The sequence below is a fragment of the Saccostrea cucullata genome, unplaced genomic scaffold, assembly GCF_032062105.1.
Source record: "Saccostrea cucullata isolate Sc308-1 unplaced genomic scaffold, CSIRO_AGI_Scuc_v1 ctg471, whole genome shotgun sequence".
Taxonomy (NCBI): Eukaryota; Metazoa; Mollusca; class Bivalvia; order Ostreida; family Ostreidae; genus Saccostrea; species Saccostrea cuccullata.
Window position 1 is genome coordinate 123539 of NW_026923106.1, and position 13963 is coordinate 137501.

General features: G+C 32.7%; 1 long non-coding RNA gene across 1 annotated transcript; it reads right to left on the reverse strand.

Annotated features, from left to right (window-relative positions):
- Positions 1–3575: 3575 nt before the first annotated feature.
- LOC134263183 (uncharacterized) lies at positions 3576–5523 on the reverse strand. Its single transcript, XR_009991205.1, has 3 exons — positions 5476–5523; positions 4118–4299; positions 3576–4012 (listed from the first exon to the last, which is right to left on the reverse strand). It is a non-coding gene; the product is annotated as an uncharacterized LOC134263183 (long non-coding RNA).
- Between the last annotated feature and the right edge of the window lie 8440 nt (positions 5524–13963).

A 13963-nucleotide genomic window follows, 5' to 3' on the forward strand; every position in this document is an offset into this window, starting at 1 on the left:
TCATTTGATTTTTTACAAAAATCTCCTTGAGAATCAGATAATAGAAATCTTTAATGTTTTCCCAGAATGTTTGATTCACGAGGTAGTCCATCGAGTCCTGGTGATTTATTTTTTTTCATTTTGAATACTGCTTCTTTAAAATCAGATATTGAAGGAAATTCATCTAATTCTATTCTTTCCTTATCATTTATAGTATATTCTAACTGTAAATCGCCCTGTGGGGATCCGGGTTAGAATAGGTCCTAAGTACCCCCTTGCTTGTCGTAAAAAGCGACTAAATGGGGCGGTCCTTCGGATGAGACCGTATACACCGAGGCCCCGTGTCACGGCAGGTGTGGCACGATAAAGATCCCTCCCTGCTCAATGGCCCTGAGTGCCAAGCTTAGGCCTAAATTTGCAGCCCTTCACCGGCAATGGTGACGTCTCCATATCAGTGAAATATTCTGGAGAGGGACGTTAAACAGTATACAATCAATCATTCAATCAATTTAACTGTAAATCGTTGAGATATTCCTCTGTCTTATTATTAGTTACATTTTCTGAAGTGTATAACTTTTTTTTTAAAAATTACATGTTGATTGCAATTTTTCATCTTCATCAAAAACATTACCATGTTCAGTATTTAAAGATTTTATTATATTTGATATCTGTCTTTTCTTTTCTAAGGGTAAGAACTATAAAGTGTTTTTCTCTCCATTTTCAATCCAGTTTGCCCTTGATCTAACTTGAGCACCTTTTGCTTTTTTGTTAATCAATTCTATTAACTCGTTTTTATATTTTCTTTTCTATTCATATCATTTTTTTTCATAGGGCAGGTCTTCTATTTCATTTAATTCTTCTTAAATAAAATTTATTTTACTCTTGTAAGATTTTGATTGACTCTTGGAGAGGTTTATACAAAAATCTTTTACATTTCTCTTTAAGTCTTCCCATGATTCTGCTGGGTTTTCTCTATCGAAATTGAAATCTTTGAGAAAAATATTCATGTCACTGATAAAACTTTTATTTTTAATTAAAGATGTGTTGAATTTCTAATACTAGTATCCTGGACCTCTAAGGTTTTCATTTACTAACATAGAGAAGATAAATACATTTATGATAAGACATTCTTGTTCCATTTGAATGTGAACCAGGGATGTTTTGAAGTCATAACTTTACATAGATAACAAAAAGTATTTAAATATAAAATATGGTCAATCCTACTAGTTGGAGTATTTTCTCCATTACACGAAGTATAATTATCCTTGTACATCACTTTTCATAGTTTTCCATAAATCATGCAAGTCTAGCTTATTCAAAATTTGTTTTAAAGAAATAGTACTTTCATCATTATTGTTGTCTGACATACTGTTCAGATCGCCGCATATCAATACATTGTCAAAACTTTCTGTGTATTTACTTATCCAGTTTTCAGTACGTTTAAAAAAACAGATCTATTATTAAGGACAGATGATACAAACAATTTTTTTCTTTGAAAAAGATTTAATATCATGTCACAAGTTTAGAAATGTGGATGGTTCTTAGAATTTTTCATCCTAAGAACTGGAATATGAAAAAGACTTGGAAAATATTAGTAATATTTCAATGAAAAAACAAATATAGACAAATCACATTCAGTAAAGGTTTACAGGTGAAAACAATTTTCAGAATATGTTAACATGGTGCTAAAAGTGTAATATAAACTTAAGAAAAATATACCAAGCCATGTGAATTTTATTAGGAAAAACTAAATGGTAATCAAAGTACTGAAAGTACTGATACGAGTTGATGGTTGTTCAAGCTTATAAATTGAACACTGCTTTACTGATAAGGAAATGAAATTGCCTTTTAAAAATTGCAGAAATTTAGACTCCATTTGATTTCTGATGTCAATTTCATGAGATGATGCACTGTATTATTAAATCCCATAAAGAAATAATGTCATGTGAAATAATAAGGAAAGCAATTCTTTTTACATTATATTTAAACATTTATTGTGTATTAGTGCCCTATTTTAACAAATGAAATGAAACGCTCTTTTATACCTACAGTGTATCATGGTACAGCAATATCTGAATGCCTTTAATGTGGATACAGCAAAAGTAATATCTCTTTAAAACAAGAGGCCCATGGGCCACATCGCTCACCAGAGTAACTTGGGTGATGCAGTTCTTTACCAGATTCCCTCTCTTTCTTTACCTATGATGCCCACAACCCCCTTCCCTTTTATGATTTTAAAACTTTAGAATCTACACAACCCAAGGATGCTTCCACATAAGTTTCAGCTTTCCAGGCTCAGTGGTTCTTGAGAAGAAGATTTTTAAATTTGTTCTATATATTTCTATGTTAAACTTGGATTCCCTATTGTGGCCCCGCCCTACCACCGGGGGCCATGATTTCAAACAATTTAATATCTACACTACCCAAGGATGCTTCCATAAAGTTTCAGCTTTTCTGGCCCAGTGGTTCTTGAGAAGAAGATTTTTAAAGCTTTGTTCTATATATTTCTATGTAAAACTTGGATTACCGATTGTGGCCCCGCCCTACCCCCGGTGGTCATGATTTTAACAATTTAATATCTACACTACCCAAGAATGCTTCCACATAAGTTTCAGCTTTCCTGGCCCAGAGGTTCTTGATAAGAAGATTTTTATTGACCCCATATATTTTTGTCTTTTCTTGATTATCTCCCCTTGTAAGGGGACTTGGCCCTTCATGTTAACAATTTAAACTTCCCATCACCCAAGGATGCTTTTTGCCAAGTTTGGTCAAAATTGGTCCATTGGTTCTTGAGAAGAAGTCGAAAATGTGAAAAGTTTACAAACGGACAGACGACGGACAAAATGTGATCAGAAAAGCTCACTTGAGCCTTCGGCTCAGGTGACCTAAAATACTTTTCATTATCAATTTGACAATTACTATTGTTATACTTATCATATAAGATTTTTTTAACATTGCAGTCTTCCAGTTTGAATGTGTAAAAGCACAATATACAGTAAAATTCAAGAAAATGATTTTTTTTAGAAAAGAGAAAGTCGCCGTCACAATTTTGTTCATAATTTTCTCACAAGTGTAACGAGCATTAAGAATGCAAAATGTGTGTAATCTTAATATCAGAAGTTTTACACAGGACCCTGATTTACAAATAAATGCTAGTAATCAAAGTACTAACACAATTATATTTGGGCTACAGGAGAAAACTAATAATTATGTTCTTGAGCATATACACTTTACAACTGTTGCAAAAACACATGGTCACGGTAAAATATTTGTTGCATATCACAATAAGCTGTAAGATTTTACCTTCATGACACACAATAGACACAAGTTGGACAACTGCATTTTTTTCCAATGTAAATTGTAGTAGCTGAAAACGGTTTTGAAATTCAAACATGAAATTAATATGATATATATAAACATATGCCTCCAACATTTTCTTGAAAATAAAATTTCTGCTATCAAACTGCGGTTTAAAAATGATATTGCTTCTAATTGATATCACTACAAAATACATACTTTGTACATCACCTGAGTATCTCGGCTTGAAAAAAAAAATATCAGTTCAATTTTGAAAAGTTTATCTTTATAAATGGTCTCAACCTCCCAGGGGGAGAGGGGCATCATTTGAACAAAAATTAAATTGTAACAAGTTCACAACACAACAGACAACAAAGAAATCGGATCAAAAAACTCATTTAAGCTTTTGACTCAGGTGAGCAAAAATGTGTTTCGCCATGCAATTTTAAAACAATTACAAATATAAAATTAGACCAGATAATGAACACAATAAATTGATATGAAATAAACTTTTTCCCAGAGGTGATTTTACAAGGAAAAGTTCTCAATATAAAGATACACATTCTTCATTTCACATTTGTTCCAGTTTTCAAGGGGAAGCTTGTCCTCCAACATACAAAAGACTGACAGCACAATTTTCTAATATATATCAATGCTTGAAATTGTTCTCCTACAACAGTAAGTTTATCAAATTTCCCAGCCATCCTTTATGCTCTGCCATTTGTGGTGTATACCTCTAGAAAAATAAAATATTTTACATTATCATTAAAACGACATATAAATAACAAGTAAAATGGAAGATCTGAAGGGTATTTTATTTATTATGACATTTTAAAAGTACCTCTTTGCTTTCCTGGAGATGTCATCTGGCATTAGGGAACCCCCAACATGGTAGTGATGGAGTTAAATTTCTCCGGAATGAGAAATTAACCAACAAACCTCCAGAAGCAATGAAAAAGGTTTCGTAAACAAATCCTTCCAGGAACCATTATGCTCTGGCCCTTATGGTTTATACATGTACTTCTAGAAAAATAACAAATTTTAAATTCTAAATTAAAACTCATATAAAATAAGATTTGAAGGGTATTTTATTTATTATGACATCTTAAATGTAAATCATTATCTTTCCAAAGCAATAAATTAAGATCACTTGAATTCCAATCCTCTGTAGGAATTCAAACCACTTCTTTATACAAAATGCTTACAAGTGCATTAACAACACGTACACTGTTTACCTCCACTATCTTCTGAGAAATTGTTTGATGCTTTATGCATATCTGCTGCAATAATAGCTGAGACTTGCTTTGACAATTTTTCTTTGAACCTGATATTTTCCAGAAAATGTTGTCTTTTTTCTTTTTTGAGCCCTTGACATCATCAACATAATGCATCTTTAAGATCATCAAAATCTCAATCTGATCTTTATTTTTTTTTTTACATCTCAAATTGTTAATTCCATAGTTGTATGACACAGGATGCCTTTGTACTTGCATGTCATGCAGAACATGTGTATTTTTTTTTCACATATTCCTATTTATGAATATTTTTTTTTTATTTTATAATGAAAATAAATAAATAAGACACTTTCACCCTGTTATGTTACACTAAAAAAGTGGTCTATATTTTTCTGAAGCGATATGAGTAAACATAAATCAATTAAAATAACTTATTCCAGATTTATTATGAACAGGTGCATGTGGTGGATTTTGATCCGCTCCTGGCTGAAATAAAAATGGCGTCGTTCCAACAGATGCTTCGTTCTCATCGTATTTTTCGTGTGATACAACAAATAGAAATATTATCTTGGATAATTTCGTTTCGTATCATTGCATGCAGAAAAATATTCATTCGATTTTCACTAAAACATGACCGATTCTCTCAAGAAAGTGGAAATCTAGTCGAAATTTCAATGGCATGTCCTGTCGCACGACTGCTGTTTTGTGTGTTTTCAAAGACTTGAAAATAATATTTCTAGTGAGGCAGTTGCCTCATTACTACAATGGAAGCTACTTTTGCGGAAAAAACACAAAAGAAAAATTTACATAGAATCAGGCCCCTAAAGCCGCAAAAACAAGGTGGCGCTAATGTTTACTCGGTCAATACCATACGAAATCCTATCGATAAACTACTGGCTAAGTTTATATTTCAGAGCAACACGTGCAACTATACTTAAATGTACATGTAATTACATTTACGTACCTTCTAAAAATTTTCTAGTAAGCCTCCACAGTCCCGTCAATTTCTTTTTAAGTCACTGTTGTGTTGCCGATTTTGCGTGTTTTTGTTTACAAAGCAAAGTAGCATGGTGCGTATGAATATGAAAAAGTAGTTCGATCTCTATGTTAGGCCTATGTGTCATTTGTATAAATCCCAACGAACAGAAAAATTAACCTATGTTTTTTGCAATTAGTTTGAAAATTTTAAAAATCGACAAGACATATATGCACATATAGGAATATGAGAAGTGACGAAATACACTTTAATTCATCGGCGGTTTAAAATGCACTATTTTTTGTCGGAACGACACAATAAGGCTTGTCTGATGTCAATGAAAATGTTATTGTTTATACTTAAAATAAATTTCCTTTCAAAAAAAGAAACATTGACATGTCTTCAATATATATGTTCGCTTTTATTTATGTAGAGTTTCTCAAGATGTGATACAATTCATCGTAGAAGGAACTGAATAAACGAGGTGTGTTCTTTGGTCAAAATTAGGTCAACATTGTAAGCAGTAGCATTACTGAGTTGATGTCCATCAACTCGTAAAAATCAACCTATGTGATAATGCTAATTTTTTGTCCTTTTGACCTTCCTCTTAAATTTTACCTGGCTTGGTATATTTTTCTAAGGTTTATATTACATTTTTAGCGCCAAGATAACATATTCTGAAATTTATTTTTACCTGTAAACCTTTACTGAATGTGATTTGTCTATGTTTGTTTTTTTGTTGAATTATTAATTATATTTTCCAAGTCTATTTCATTTTCCAGTTCTTCGGAGAAAATATTATAAGAACCATCCACTTTTCTAAACTTGTGACATGATATTAAATCTTTTTCAAAGAAAAAATTTGTTTGTATCATCTGTCCTTAATATCATTCGGTGCATAAATATTGACAAGCGTCATTATTTTCTCATCATAATCTATGTTCACCAGAAGTTTTCTTCCATCGTTTGATTTATGCGAACTAATTATTCTGATAGGCTAATCTTTTTTTAAATACAATTGAAACACCCTTGCTATATTGAGAATCTGAGTAGCTGTGAATAGATACACCTTGCCAGCCAGCATTACATTTTAAAACATTCTTTTCGATATGATGCGTTTCTTGAATAAATATGTTATCAAACATACTATCATTTATCCATGTATAAAACTTTACTCGCTTTTCTGCAGTATTTAATCCTCTGCAGTTAACAGAAATTATATTTAACTTATTCAATATTGTCTGGCTTTTGTCATTGCAGTATTTCTAACTATGACCTTTTCCTTTGTTGTTCCTCCCCGGTCTGTGGCTGCTATTAAATCCTGATCTGGAGCTCGAGCGTTTTAATTTGGCGACCATACCGTCGAGCAGGCACCCGAGTCTATTTTGGCCCGGCCATTGCTGCATGTCTGTATGCTTTGTTCCGATAAAGTTCAGCCCACTACCCCAATACTCGTCCCATGTAGATTCCACCAGGATATCGGTTTTTCGCACTTTTTTTAATGAATCCCTAAATTGGGAGCACTGTTCAAGTTTGGCCTCAAGAATTTCGTTCATGACTGAATCTTTAGATAAAAGCCATGCATCTGATTCAAGAACTTCGCCTCCTATACGCTTGGATTCTAAGGCAGTTTCCACTTTACACACGGCTTCTGCACGGCTAAGGTCTCCCGAGCATAAAGACTATGTGCTGGCACATGTAGGCATGCTGCTCTGATCGGTACGATTGCTGGAAAACCTTGATTTCTGTAGGAAAGAAGTTGGACAAAGGGTTTTCATCCCCAGAAAAGCACACTATATCCTCTTGATTAGCAACATAGGATTTACATTGATCAGATCCCGGAAAGTGACCTGGCTGTTTACAAATCCTACAGCACTGCTCGAATTCACAATTGCTCTTAAAGTGATCACACGCCCAGCAATTGGTGCATTTTTTCTTTTTTTCACGCTGGTAGAGCGTGGTAGGAACTTTCCATTTTTCAGATGACACTTGATTTGGCCACATTATTTCAGTAGAGAAAGCTGAAAACACTGTCTAGTCCAAAGCTTGCTTCACCTGCAGTATTAAAATATTTCTTTTAGAATCTATATCTTTATTATCAGGGCCTTTTTGAGCATGCAACGAATATATACATAAATTTATTACATGTACATAAATATTACATAAGGCAAAAAAAATAGTTTTGTTTCCTGCTACCAGACTGACCCTATTTTTGGCATTTGATCCTAAAGTCATTTTTTTCCAATGCAACTTTTTTACCATTTGCTTTTTATTTCAAGACAAAGATTCGCAAATAAATGTCCACTATCATTTATACAAGGGGTTCATAATTAAAAAGCATCTGTCATTGAAAGCAGAGAATGTTTACATATTTCTTCATTTGAAAAAATTAAGCAAAATGTGTTTTTCCATTGTTCGAGTAACTAACCACCACCTCGTGTGTTAGGCACAAAAAGGAATGATTATTTTACATTTTGCCAATTTTACCAATCCGGCCTTTATCATGTTCTGGCACAAGAAATGTCTGGTTTTGTTATTCTATTCCAGAAGTTACAGTCTTGTCATAAAATAAGTTTTAAAGTTTAAATAAAACTATTTTGGGAAAATTAAAAAAATCTAGATGTATGCAGGTAATTCAAGCTAAATCTAGTGGGTGTACAGGACTTGTACGTAAACAAACAAGCACCATAGCCATGATGATAGTAAGTCGTAAATAATCACCTTATATATCTGACACGGACGCAGCAAACAAAAAATCTGTTCTGCAAAAAATTAACTTCATCCGTCATACCCAACAACATCTGCAGGCCGGTGTAACGACGAAAAGTGACCCCCGTAGAATATTGACCAGGGGGTCATTTTTCTACGTAGAAAAATGAGCCCGGGTCAATATTCTACGACAAATAGGGTCATTTTTCGACTGTAGAAAAACATTCCAGACCATTAATTCTACGACTCCACACACGTTGAAAAATGACCCCCATAGAAAATTGACCCCCAGCTTTTTTATACTATAAAACCTTATATCTGTGTCTCCTGATATTTTTTCATACTTTCAAATGTAAGTAGGGGAATTTTTTTATGTACTTTAATCCTTTCCAACATATATTTGATTGCATATCTTGATAGTAGCATCACAGTCAATGTATCTGGTATGGAATTATTTTTGGCTTGCAGAAGCCCAATGAAAAACTTCAAGAGTATTGTACAACAATATATTCAAGAAGTAGTGTGAATCAGATGTGGATACTCAAAAATTCCAAAGAACTTTTGGACAATTTGAAATCACAAGATTTTTCCAAAATCAACAGCTTAACAACTTACGACTTTTCAAGTTTATACACAACCATACACCGTGATAAATTAAAGTCCATGGTTTTTGATATCATTGACACCTGCTTTTTTAATAAAAATGGAACTCGTAAATTTACTTACCTGGTTATTGGTCATTTGCAAAATTATCTTGTTAAACACATTCTGATTGCACACACAGGTCCTCTGAAGTTGACATCAAAAAGATGCTTGAATTTCTGATTGACAATATATATGTGGTTTTTGAAGACCAGATCTTCCAACAATCTATTGAAAATCCCATAGGTACCAATTGCGCTTCGTTCTTAGCAGACCTATTTTTGAATTCATATGAAGCAAAATTTGTGCAAAGTCTTATACGTGAAAAGAAGAAAACACTTGTGGCCTTCAACTCAACATTTAGATAATACCGACGACGTATTGTCAATTAACTATGGAAATTTCCATTCCTACGTCGGTACGATATATTCTGGTTAGCTTGAGATAAAAGATACTACAGAGTCTGACACATCTGTTTCATACTTGGATATTTTACTTGAAAAAGACGTTATCTAATTAAGGGTAATCTAACAACCAAGCTATATTATAAACTTGATGACTTTAACTTTTCTATCATCAACTTCCCTTACTTATGCAGCAATATACACCTTCATCACCTGCATACGGAGTTTATAAATCTCACTTGATTCGATACCCAAGAGCATACTCTACGTATGAACAATTTATAAAACGAGGTAAATTATTGACAAGCAAGTTGATGAAACAAGAATATCAGCAGTCTCGTTTAAAGTTACCATTTCGTAAGTTCTATGGTCGATACAATGACCTTGTCAGCAAATACAATTTTTCATTGAGTGAAATACTAACTGACGTTTATCATATGAATTGTTAGTCCTTTATTTATGCACTGAATTGACGACAGATTTTTCCGTTATTTCCTGATCATGACAAGGAGTGCACGGCGGATGTGACCGGTCGGCAGGGGATGCTCACTCCTCCATGGCACCTGATCCCGCCTCTGATGTTTAGGTGTGTTTGGTCTCCTCCTATTTTGTATTGGTTTATGGACTTTGATATTAAATACTGTTTATGATCTTCATATACTTCTTCTTTGAGGAGCATAAATTTATGATTAGATTTTTAGGTGTTTTTTTTATCCTTTAAAGTTTTTGTCCTGAAAATGGTATGATAAGTTTCTGATAAGCATAAACTTTGTTAAATTTTACAAATCCAAAGACATAGTCTAGAAGCAAGAAAAGCAACGTAATTTAACTATATGAAATCCATTCCCGTAGCTTTTACCTTTAAATTTACATATACATCTGTATGCATTCTGGTTTAAAATACATACTTTTTAACTACCTTATATTAGGTACTATAAGGCACTATACTTTTTACTGTATATGCGGGGAATACCATACACATCAAGAACGTTCTTATGATATTTAAAAAAAAAATACAACTCCAACACTGGCAAAAATATTTACATCTGGGTGAATTATAGTTCAACCTTCAGAGTCTGAGATTTCTATTAAAAAAAAAACTTTTCTTTCCAACACTTTTTAGCCCACAGACACCTGACAAATGGTTGCTATAAATCCCCTTTCTTCTGAGATTTAAGACACTAACTTTGCAAATACAAATGAACTCTAAGACTATCATGCCATTACTTTGATATCTAAAGTCCTAGCACATACCGTCCAAAAGTTAATGCAAAGTAAAAGTTTAAAATTTTTGTGTAAAAGTGTGTACAACTCCATGGTCTAAAGGTCAAAATTAGTTGTACACAAAAAAAGGTCTTGTCACAAAAAAACACATAAAAGATGAAAGCCATAGTCCCGATCTAAAGTTATGGGCAAGGTTCAAGTTTTTGCGGACAAATATAAAACAGACAAACGGACGGACAGGTAAAATAAACCATGTACCCCCGAAATTTCGTTTAAACGGGGGCATAAGTGTAATTTGTACAGTAACAGCTTTTTCATAATCCAACTTTTTTTTTCTATTGGCAAAACAACAACACCTAAAGTCATCACATATAAGTACAGGTAGAACGGGGAAGACGAGCACTTTTTTTTGGTTAAACATGTTTTATGCTATAACCCCCATTTTGTTTAGGTTTTGTTGACACTCGCAAACGACAAGACATTTTACAGGTTTTCAGCTAACCATGCACTTTTTCTTTCCTTTGTGTCATAGGTCAGAGGCAATTTAATTTGGTACTTATTTTTACAAATTAAATCATCCCTATTTTCATGAGAAGTTTTAAACTTCATTAATAGAAAACCAAATATTATTATAAGATTTAATTTTCCTTTGTATCATAGGTCAGAGGCAATTTTATTTCGTATTTATTTTTACAAATTAAATCATCCCAATTTTCTATAAGAAGTTTGAAACTTCATTAATAGAAAACCAAATATTATTATAAGATTTAATTTTCTACGCTAGCGCCCTTGTTCGCACCCGTTTTAAAAGTACGGATCAAAAACGTTAAACTTTTGAAAAATAAAACTTTATTTTGAGTTTTGCAAATTATTTATTCAGGGTAAAATCAAAGAGATTTATAATTAATTAATTATGGAAACTTTTTTAACACCAGCGAGAAAATGACCTTTTTAAAAATTTACAACTATGGAAACTTACTGTAGAAATGTAATAAACGATTCTATGAATGCGCGTATCTTTGCATTACATGTAATATACTTAGAACATTTTAATATATATTGATTTCCTTTGATTTGGATAAAACGGTTTGTATTATTAATTAATATAAGGTATTGTATAGCTTTGATTTCGTTATTTAAGCTTAAAAGCTTCCAGAAATTAAAACTTCAAACCATAAGGCTGCTTGATATTACCCGTATACATTCGCCTAATAAAAATATTCCTACCAAAACGAATGCTTATGTTTCAAAAAAAATGACAAGGGGTCATTATTCTACGGGGTCATTTTTCTACATATGATGTACAATGCACACGGAGAAAAACGACCCCAAGGTCATAATTTCTACGGAAAAGTGGGTCATTTTTCTATGTAGAATATTGACCAGGGGGTCAAATTTCTACGTAGAAAAATGACCCCCGGTCAATATTCTACGGGGGTCACTTTTCGTCGTTACACCGGTCATGGTCTTATGGTATTACGGGATGTTTCGCGCCGATACATGGTTCGCACCGCGATGTTTCGCGCCTAATCTGTTTCGCGCTAAGATGGTTTGCCCAACGATGTTTCGCTCCCAGAACATAAAATGTATGCTATTATCTAGAAAAATAAAAATAAAATCATGAAGTAAAATAAATTTCAATTGATTTTGCTCTTTTTTTCTTTTGGGAGATAAAAAAGAAAGAAAAGGTAAAAACAAAGTATGAATGATAGCATTTTGACATGTAAGATACAATATACACAGATTTGAAGTTAAATAATATTTTCTGTATAATATCATGAATTACATATTGTAACAGTTTTTCAAATGAAAATAAATGAAAAATCTTATTTCATGTAAAATTTATTGAAACTTCAATTCTGAATATTTAAGAATATATTAACTTCAGATCTGTGTCTATGCACCTATAAAAATCAAAGTACTGAACGCACTCATGGGAGTTGAACATGGTGTATAACAAAATTTTTGATCGGGAGGTTAAGTGAGTAAACAATATTATTATTTCAAATACAGACATTCAACTGTTTCAGATTTTTTGTGTTGCCACAATCTTGAGAAAGACATTCAGAGACATTGAATAGCAAAAAAAAAAAAAAAAAAAAAAATGGATGGCCTGGGCCATAATGCTTGCCAGCGTTCATTAGTCCTTTTTTATACCCCCTGCTTGAAAAGCGGAAGGGTATTTATTAATCGGGAATTCCGTCCATCTGTTTGTTACGCTTTAGATATACCCATCTCTTATCCGCAACTCCTCTTACACCACTGAACGAAATTTTCATAGAATCATAGAATCCTTATTAAATATTGCCGTTGTGCACCTTCTATTACTTTTTCATCCTACACATAATTTCAGTTTCCCATTGCAAAACATATTCATATTAGAGGCGGTTGATCATTTATAGAATTCATTGCTCACATGCAGTCTTCAAATTTGTCATATATTTTTCCTTGGCACCTTTACCCATGTGTTATGAAAATTTCAGTTTCCCAGGAATAATATCAATATTGATGTAATGTGGATTTTAACACAGCATCCTTTTAAGAGCTAACAGGTTTGTTATATAAAACTTCTCTGTGAATATAAATGTATTTCAGTTACACGAACATTATACATGGAGTACGTCAGAACTTAATCTTTTTTTAATATTGTGATGAAAAAAGCAATAACAAGTTAAAAACAAATATTTAAGACCAAACACAAAAACAGTGGTATATGTGAGAGTTTGTGTGCGTACAAATTATCTGGTACGTAAATGAGGTTTTCCTTTTATTAAAAAAATTTCTTCATTTTGTTGCTTTTAATTGCGTTTTTACGAATACATTGGTGTCCGTTTTTGGTTTTACTAGTAACATTATAACATTGTACTAGATGTAACGCTTTTGGAAGGTGATACTGCTGATTTACTAATAAAAACGTATATTTCCTAAAGTTTTGATGCATTAATGAATTAATTTAAACGACGGAAATGTTCAAGAAAAGTTTGAATAAATTCTCTGCACCGGTAAAAAAGATATTGCTTAAAATCCGGGACCGCCGGGCGTCGAGAAGACTAGATTCACCGCTTGCCGTCAGTATGTAGAGTTGTCGTTCGTATCTCTTTCAGTGTATGACGCTACACTGAAAATGAGTTCCATTACGAAAAACTTTTGAGGTTCTTTATAATTAGTTTTACTTTTAACGAAATCTAATATTCAAAAAATAAGATTACTTTATCATTACATTTACTTACATTTCAAATTATGAAAATTAGATCAATTCAGGTGAAAATGACATGAACTATTTGTGGCGGATGTTTATGTATATTTTCTGTTGAAAATCATCGGAGTAAATCGGGCGACACAGTAGCCTCGCTTTCGGCTCTATGTAATCAACACAAATTACTGCGCATGTTAAATACGTGATGACCATGGGAGATTGAACATAGTTCAACTCCCAAAAAGTTGGTGATCTAGATTGTATAAATCAAATATCCCTTTTGCATACGCATAAAGCTTTA